Source organism: Tenrec ecaudatus, chromosome 5 (genome assembly GCF_050624435.1).
Source record: "Tenrec ecaudatus isolate mTenEca1 chromosome 5, mTenEca1.hap1, whole genome shotgun sequence".
Taxonomy (NCBI): Eukaryota; Metazoa; Chordata; class Mammalia; order Afrosoricida; family Tenrecidae; genus Tenrec; species Tenrec ecaudatus.
The window spans coordinates 88,212,665-88,222,702 of NC_134534.1; the positions used below are offsets into that span (position 1 = coordinate 88,212,665).

The window sequence follows — 10,038 nt, forward strand, 5'->3', positions numbered from 1 at the left end:
AGAGTTAAGAGCAACAGGGTCTTCTTTCCCCACTGATTCTCCCAAGCCTATTAGCCCAAGAAACCATTAATTAAGTTGCTCTCTCTGTACATTTACCCATCCTGGATTTCATATACAGAAAGACATACCTAAAAAAAACCAACAATAACAAAACAGAAAAATCTCAACAGAAAAAAAATCAGAATATATGAAAAATAAAGTAATTTTCAAGTGGTTCAAAGGAGATTTTTAAGGTGTTAAATATCCACCTAACTGCATCTATAATATTATACTTCCCAATGCACTCTGAATGATAGTGATGTTATTTACATCCTTCATCTATGGTCAGAGGGTATTCTCCAGAGGCTTAATTCACATGTATCTCCCCTTCACTATTTTTTTTTTATTAAAACAACTTTTTAAAATCATTTTATTGGGAGCTCATACAATTCTTATCACAATCCATACATACATCCATTGTGTCAAGAACATATGTACATTTGTTGCCATCATCGTTCTCAAAACATTTGCCTTCTGCTTGAGCCCTTAATATCTGCTGCTCATTTTCCCCCTCCCTCCCCACTCCCCCACCTCATGAACCCTTCATCATTCATAAATTAGTATTATTTTGTCATATATTACACTCTCCAACGTCTCCCCCCACCTTCTTCTCTGCTGTCCCTCCCCCAGGGAGGAGGCTATACTTAGATTCTCGTAATCAGTTCCCCCATTCTACCCACATTCTCTCCACCCTCTAAGCATCGCCACTCTCACCACTTGTCCTGGAGGAGTCATCTGTCCTGGATTCCCTGTTTAAATTGGGCTGGAAGGGAGATCAAATGATAAGGTAGTACATTTTAGCCTAACTATCTCTGCCATTTACAGGGTCCACACATGGATAAAGTTTCCAGTGAATTCCTTCTGGTGAGGGATGTGATAGCCTTGTTATCAGACAGAAAGCATTGTAAAGTCCATTATGGCAGATGTTGTTGTTGTTGTTAGGTTCCACTGAGTCAGTTCTGACCAGTCAGTGCCCCTGTGCACAACAGAACAAAACACCGCCTGGTCCTGCACCATCCTCACAATTGTCCCTATGCTTGAGCTCATTGCTGCAGCCACGATGTCACTCCATCTCCGCGAGGTCCTTACTCTTTTGTGCTGCCCTCTACTTCACCAAAGATGATCTCCTTCTCCAGGCATTGGTGTCTCTTGACAACACGTTCAAAATATGTACGACAAAGTCTCCTCGCCATCCTTGTCTCTAAGGAGCACGCTTATTGTACTTCTTCCAAAACAGGTCCTTTTAGTAGTGCGTAATACTTTCAATTTTCTTTTCCAGAAACACAATTCAAATGCATTGATTCTTCTTTGGTCTTCTGTATTCAATGTCCAACTTTTACATGCATATGAGGCAAATGAAAATACTGTGGTCAGGCACACCTTAGTCCTCAAAGTAACATCCTTGATTTTCAATATTTTAAAGAGGTCCTGTGCAGCAGGTTTACCTATTGCAATCCCTCTTTTGATTTCTTGGATGCTGCTTCATTATCACTGATTGTGGATCCAAGTAAGACAAAATTCTTGACAACTTCAACCTTTTTTAATGTAACATCAAATTGTTATTGCTTTTTCACTAAAACACTGAAGATTATAACTGGATCACCTGGCTCCTTGTCTACTTCTCTCCTCCTAGATCAAAATGCTTGCATCTCTTAATAGCCCAAATTATCTTAGATCTACAATTGGGCTCAACACATTCAAGCCTCAACATAAATTTCTTCCCTGTTTTAGCCTCTTCTGGAAAATTGGCTTAGGCTAGCCACCATAGCTACTTTGCTTCCTGTTATATCATCGCTTTCTCTGGGGCATACAGAGGAAGTGTCTGCCTTCATATATTATGTCGCTTTGTGAGGCTGGGGCTTGCCGCATTGCTTACAAGAAGTCCAGTGGGTTATAGGAATCTTCACCATGCTTTCAGGGATGCTACCAGCATGAAAAGCACAACTTCAACCATACCTCCATGTATCATGATGTTACCTATGGCACCAATTACGAGGATTTGGGTGTTCATATTGAATACTGCAATCCTTGATCTTCATCAGTAAGTGCTTCAAGTCCTCACTTTCAGCAAGCAAGGTTGTGTCATCCGCATATCACAGGTTGTTAATAAGCCTTTCACCAATCCTGACACCTTATTCTTCTTCCTATAAGCCATATTCCCTGAAGATTTGCTCAGCATACAGATTTAACTAGTATGGTGAGAGGATATAATCCTGACACACACATTTCCTGACTTTACATCATGCAATATTCCTTTGTTCTATTTGCACAATTGCCTCTTCCTCCATGCATATGTTCTTCATGAGTACAATGAAGTGTTCTTGAATTCCCATTCTTCTCGAGATTATCCATAGTTTGCTATAATCCACAGAGTGGAAAGTCTTGCCATAATCAATAAAAACACAAGTAAACACCTTTACAGTATTCTCTGCTTTTGGCAAATATCTATCTGATATCAGTAATGATAAACCTTATTCCACGTCCTCTTTGAAATCCCAACTGAAATTCCAGCAGCTCCCAGTCAATGTACTTCTGCAACAGTTGTTAAATGACCTTATGTAAAGTTGTGCTTGCTTATGTTATCAATGATATTGTTCTATAATTTGAGCATTCTGTTGAGTTTGCTTTCTTTGGAATGGATACAAATATGGATCTCTTCCAGTCAGTTGACCAAGTAGCTGTCTTCCCAATTTTCTGGCATAAACTAGTGTGGTAGTTATATAATCTGGTGCCAACTTGAGACTATTAAGAGTGAAGAGGTGGAGTTTAGCCCATCAGGTCGCTGCTTGGTGGCCTCCTTTGGAGACCCTACAGAGATAAATAGCACACTGGAGGCAGGACACTACATGCTCTGCTTTGTATTCCTGATGACAAGACACATGGAGCAATGCTAGAACCCTGGAGCTGGAGGAGCCATGTAAAGACCCATGCCAGTGCTGAGATGCTTACATAGCCACTGGATCCACAGGACTTCCCATTCACTGGCCTGTGATACTCCTGCATTTGGCATCATTGCATGTGTTTCATGAGTCTGAAAAGGAATTTATAGATTGATATTGGACATATGGGCTAGTATCGGATTTAAGGACTTGATCTGGACTGGGTTGTCATATTTTCTCAATATTCAATTGTTCTTGTATATAAAGCTCTTTCTGAAACACATATGAGTGTCTCTAAATTTGTTTCTCTTAGTCTACCCAAACTAACACAAGTAAGTGTTTTCCATTGATAAACTATCAATTCCAGGAGCCTAGTTTTTGGCTAATGCTTTCAATGAAGCTTCATTCAGCACCATTGGTTCTTGTTCATATGCTACCTCTACAGTGAAATATCCACTAGTTATTTTTAGTACTGAGACTCTGTGTGTTCCTTCCATCCTCTTTTGATGCTTCCTGCATCATTCAATATTTTGCCCATAGCGTCTTTCAATCTTTAATTTTTTTCTTCAGTTATTTCAGTTTAAGATATACTGAGAATGTTCTTCCATTTTAATTTTCTAACTCTAGGAGTTTCCCATGTTGTTACAGTATTTCACTTTGCTTTCTTGAGCTTCCCTTTGCAATTTTCTATTCTGTTCTTTGACTTCATCCTTTCTTTCAATTGCTTTAGCTTCTATGCAATTAATAACAAGTTTCAGTCTTTTCTGACATCCACTTCATTCTTTCCTATCTTTTGAATGACCTTTTGCTTTCTTCATGACCCATTGATAAATTATAAGTTACTATTATTTTCATATCTTACACCAACTGCTGTTTCCCTTCTCCCACAGTTTCTGTTCATCCCCCTAGAAGGGAGGGAGGGGTTGGTAGTGGTTATGTTTCAATCATTATGATTGGCTCACCCTTCCTCACCTCCTGTCCCCACCTTCTGCCTACCCTCCTGATATTGCTACTTCCATTCCTACTCCTGGATTCCATGTGTCCTGAGCTCTTCTCACTCATCTGTACCTGTGCACATGCTCCGGTATAGCCCACAGTGAGAGGTGGTCCTGGGATCATGATAGCGGGGACTGAGGAAGCCTTAAGGAAACAGAGGACTATTGTGTGTTTCATTGTTATTATACTGCACTCTGGTTGACTCATTCCTTCTTTGTGACCCTTCTGTGAGGGGGTGTCCCATTGTCTACAGATGAGTTTTGGGTCTCTGCTCCAACCCCCCTCATTCTCAACAATATGGGTTGTTTGTTTGATTAATTGTTTTCGGTCTTCTGATGCCTGTTACCAAGTCCCAATAACACCTCATGATTGCACAGGCTGATGTGCTTCATCCATGTGGGCTTGTTGCTTCTCTGCTAAATGGCTGCTTGCTTATCTTCAAGCCTTTAAGACCCCAGACACTATATCTTTTGTTAGCCAGGCACCATCCACTTTCTTCACCACATAAGCTTATGCACCCATTTTATCTTCAGTGATTATGCCCAGAGGGTGAGCATCACAGAATGTCAGTTTGTTAGAACAAAATGTTCTTACATTGAAGGAGAGTATCAGCAGAGGATTAAAGCCCATCCACTACCTCAGTGATTTGCCATATAAATATATGTACCTAGGCCAATACCTCTATTTTTAGAAATTAATGTATTAACATGTACACACTTGTGCTTATACCTCTATCCATAGTTTTGCATCCTAAATCGTTCCTTTTTCCTTCTTCCTGGCCCACCATCATGCTTGCCCTACTTCAACCTCTTAGTAATTCCTCTCAGCTTGATTGCTGCTTCTCCAACACCACCAGGATCTCTACATTCCCCCATTTTTTATTTTAATTCCCTAGTTATTCCCCTGTATACAGCATTGTTTTCTCACCACTCCCTTCCCCCACCTCTTTTTCCTCCAAGCCCTGCTGGGACCATTGGTACCATTGCTTTCTCCTTGAGCTTGCTTCCCATGCTACCTATCTTTTATTAGTATAAGCAATAACAGAGATCAAACAAAAAGATTAAAAAAGAGAGAGAGAAGAAAAAACATACATAATTATAGGTCTGTCCGCTGACCTTTATGACTATCTCCCCACTGGTCCTGGGGGAATTCCGGGAGCTTCCCCTTCTAGCCTGAAGTCTAATTGGTGGGCTCTTCAGGGGCTTTGTGGATTGACTTTGCTCCCATTGCTGATCTATTATGTTCTCTTCTTGGGTCATCCCACTTCAAGGGGTTCAAACTGGACTAACAACCCACCGTGTGTCCCCAGTTTTGACCTCTTTCAAGGCATACTCCAATGAAGGTATAACATGTCTTGAACTGTTGTCAGCCCTACAATCATCTCTATGCCTTAGCAGCTCCCTACAGGCACATCTTCCTCCAGGCTTACTGTGCCAATATGGGGTCTGGATTTTCTCTTTCTCTTTTTTCTTCTTGGTTTGCTTCCGTGTGGTTATGGCATGCCATCCTCAATCTCCAACCTGTAGGTTTAGTGTTGTTCTCTGTAGCACACACTTCTAGGGCAGGGGTCAGTTTGACTCTGACTTGGGTCAGCCCTGTAGCCCAATCTTTTCATGCATTTCTCCATGTGGTCACATTGCCCTCAAGGTTTGGTGCTCCATGATGGAGTCTATATATGCACTCCCATTTCTGTGGAGACATAACCAATACTCTCCCCTTGGGTGGGTTAGTGCCCCACTCCACATGTGTCATCATCTCCCCCTGCCTTTTTTTCCTTCCCCTTTCCCCCTTTTCCCTTCTTTGTATTGGAATAACATGTATCTCCTTGGGTTTGCCTGTACCTCAACCCATATAGTGTGAAATCAGTGACTTTTCTTCTATACCTACTGTGCTGATTATAATTACCTCAGGGGACTCATGTTCTTGTCCTTTTGTGACTGGCTAACTTCTCTTACCATAACTTCTTCCAACTCTTCCCCTGAAACAACGTGCTTCATGTGATCATCAATGCTTTTTTAGTGATGCGTAGTACTCCATTGTGTGTATGTACCAGAATTTACTAACCCACTCCTCTATTGATGGAAATTTAGGTTTTTTCCAGCTCTTTGCTATTGTGCCACAATAAACATTGGAACACAGATGACTGACTGTGTTTTATTTCTTACCTCTTCTAGGTATATGCTGAGTCATAAGGTAGCTCAATTTCCATTTGCTTTAAATATCACCAGATCACTTTCCACAGAGGCTGTATATATCTACACAAACACCAACAGTGGAGGAGAGTTCCTATCTCACCACATCCCGTCCAAGATTTGTTGCTCTCTGATTTTCTGATTTGGGCTAGCTTCAAGGGTGTTAGATGGTATCTCATGGTTGTTTTAATTTGCACTTCTCTGATGGATAATAATCTGGAGCATTTTCTCATGAGTTTATTAGCCAAGTCAGGTCTCCTCCCTAGTGGACCTTCTTTTCAGGTCTTTTGCCCACTTCTTCAGGATTTTCTGCAGGGTTGGATGTCTTACAGTGTATTCTTTGAATTTTTCCTTGTCCTGGGAAGACTCTCACCTCACCATCTATCATAATAGTTTGTCAGGGTAAAGGATTCTCAGACAAGCATTTGTTTTTCTTTCAGCTTTCAGAAGATTTTACTCCTCTTCATGGTTTCTGCTGATAGGTCTGAGCATGTTCTTACCTGAACACTATTAATAATGACTGCCTTTTTGTCTCTTGCTGCTCTTAAATTTTTCTCTTTTCCCTCAAAGTTGGATAATTTAACTATTATTTGCCTTGGTGATGTTTTCCCTGTTATGAGTGTCTGATTCTCATTCATTAAGGTAGGGAAGTTTGCTTCCAAAAATTCACTCATTAGTTTAGCTGTTGACTTCTTCGTTGTGTCTTGTTCTGGTAGACCAATTATTGGAATATTGTTCCTCTTCATAGCATCTGTCGTTGATCTCAGGTTTTCTTGTCTCTTTGATTATCTTGTTTGTCTTTTCCATTTGTTGAAGTCTGAGTGATTGTCCTCAAGATCTCTGGCATGATTCTCTGCCTCTTCTAGTGTGTTCCTGAGATCCGTGATCTTGTGTTTTGCTTCTGTTACCTAATCTATTAGCTCTTGGTTTTGGTATCAAGATTATCCTGACTACATAGATTGAGTTTGAGAAAGAGCAAAATCAGTTCTTAGAAGGAAAGTTATAGCAATATGCATTCACATTAAAAAAGAAGAACCAAACGAAAAGAAAAAAAACTAAAAAAAAAAAAGAACCAAAATAAACACCTTAGCCAAATATATGAATAGTTAAAATAAAGCAAGCAAAATAAGGTTTTAGCTACCAGAAAAAAACTATAAGTATTAGAAGGAACCAGCTGCCACACAGTACCAGTGTGCTTTATGGACCATGTGCTCCTATGTATGGCTCCAATATTTGAAATGCAAAATTGGAGAGACTGGGCCATCTAAATACATGGTTCCATTAAGTGCCTAGTTATAATGATGTTTCAACAAGTTGGAGTAAGCAGGTCATTCAATTGGTACTTTGGTCTGGGAAGCTATATGGTTCATCTTGAAGTATGATCAAGAAAATTGGTACAAATTTATCTCTGATTCAGTGTCCAAGAGTTCAGATTGAGCTTACCAATCATAAAACAGAATGGAATGGCATCTTTTGTTGATATTGGGTGGGCAGTCAAAGAAGAAGAGTGTTCAGTGTGGCTAATGACTGAAATCTGGTAAAAGCATCCCTTCTTGTTTCTGATAAATCTTCTTGTTTCTGATAAACCCCTAAGCAGATAGGTCTCATTACCATACCTGTCTCTAAAAGACACTCCACTAAAGACTGTATCACTGATGAACAAAGAAGCAATGCAGGTGATCTGTGTTCCAAATATTGAGCTTGCTGCCCTTCAAACACAAATTGCCAAAATCATGACCCTGCAGGAGCAGCAAACTCAGCTCAGATGACTTACTTTCTGTCATATCTGTTACCACTGTACCACCCTCTGTTCCTTACACCACCACTGACACTACCATGACCTCCTCCCCAACTCCCTTCAGCAGGACACCACCAATGTAGATCTACCATTGATCTAATTAGAGAACAAAGAGAGCAAACAACCAGTGCTGGATAGACTTTTGTTAACAACCAAAGAAACTTATACATGCCAAATATGCTAGAAATTCTTAAATTATGAATAGTGTAAAACTTCATTCAGTGAAGAGGTCAGAGCAAGATGTCAAGCCCAAGCCAGTGGACCTGACTGACCCTATTGCCCTCATTGCAAAGACGATAAAAAACAAATCTTCATTTCAGTATCTAAGCAAGCTTGGAAAGTAATTTAAAGATCTGAACTAGAGTCCATCTCAGAAAAACTGTTGTTTGGGGGACACATCTACAAGAAAAATTAAGACTTTAACTGAAAATGTTTCCAATTCTTAAATAGACAGTGAGCTGAGAAAGACTCTCCCAGCTCAACTGTCGGTGTATTTGAGCTAAATTGGTAGTAGAAATCATCACTATTTCTTAAATACATGACCTTGACATTCAGTTATCTCCTTTCAAATCTAAATAGAGGGTTAGGTGATAAGAAAAGCACTGAGTTTTTGTTTTAGCTATCATAATATGGTCGATTCTGAAACTACCTGTAATCTAGGTATATTCAGACATGTTGGCATATTCAGGTTTTCAGTCTTGAATGTTAGCCCCAATTTATAGGGCTCAGATCATAGAAAGGATGTTTGTAGATGCTACTGTGAGTTTTAAATCCCAAACATTAATTTATCTGTATCAATGATTTATATGCATATATTTGGATATAAAACAATATTATGTGATGATTAGTAATAAGGTTGATGAGGACACTATTAGTATCTTCACTTATTTTCAGTAATAATGTATAATACAAAGATGGAACAGGTGTTATAACATGACTTATTGCCATGAAATATTTAATTTGAGATTTGAATCTCTAGTCTTGAGCAGAACTGTTGTTTTAGATTCTCTCATTTCAATGGAGGTGGGATTTCAATAGGAGTAAGATAATGTTAACAGCTAAAATCCATAATACTTTTTCTTAAAGGGAGGTGGCAGACCATGTAAGCTGCTCTCATCTCTATGCCTTTGTTCAGAGGAAGGAAATGTTGTTGTGGTAGTTACACAATCTGTTGAGACTTAGGCGTGAAAGAGTGTTTAGCCTGTTAATCAGGTCACAGCTTGATGACCTCCATTGGAGGTGCTAAGGAGATAACTAGTTTGCTGGAAGCAGGATACACGCTCACTCCCTGCTAGATTTTCCATGTGGATAAGACACATGGAGCTATGTTAGAGCCCTGGGAGCTGGAGGAGCCACACAAAGGCCCCTGCCAGCAGTGAGATACTTCTACTGTCACTGTATCCATAAGACTTTCCACCCACTGACCTGTGATATTCCTGCATTCGGCATTATTGCACAGCTGCGTGAGTCTAAAGAGTAATTTATAGACTAGTCTTGGACATATGGGCTAATATTGGACTTATGGACTTGATCTGGACTGGTCTGGGATGTTTTCTCAATATTCAATTGCTCTGTATATAAAGCACTTTGTTATACAAAGATGAGTGTCTATGAATTTGTTTCTCTAGTCTACCCAGACTAACACATTATGGTACCTTGGGGGTAGAGTACTAGAGAAACAAATCATAAGAGTGAGGAGTAAATGCTTGTTCGACCTCTGCCTCCTGGTAGTTTTTCTTCTTTGGCTAGCCAGAGTTCACATATATCCATGTAGTTTACTGGGTTATTTTCTGGAAAGAATATGGGAAGTTCCAGTTTTTATTATTTTCTTTGATTGTTGTTTTGGTTATTCCTGTTTGAAATGACAAAAAAATGTACATTTTGAACTCAGGTATAGAAATCGTCTCTTGTATTTCTCAGAGACCATGCTGGTTAGAGAAAATGGCTGACAGAGGTCAAAATGACTGACAGAAGGCCTGGCCCTGGCTGGGAGCAATGCTGTCAGAGGCCTAATCCCATGTTTTTGTTTCAATAGAATAGTTTAGATAAAGAAATAAGATAAGCTAATAAGGATTAAACTTGACTGTTTTAAGAATTGAGATTAATATCTGATTCTACTTTGTTTATACTGATT

At 39.6% G+C, this 10,038-nt stretch overlaps 1 pseudogene; it reads left to right on the forward strand.

Annotated features, from left to right (window-relative positions):
• Positions 1 to 7,377: 7,377 nt before the first annotated feature.
• Positions 7,378 to 8,350, forward strand: LOC142449156 (mitochondrial fission regulator 1 pseudogene; annotated as a pseudogene).
• Positions 8,351 to 10,038: the final 1,688 nt, after the last annotated feature.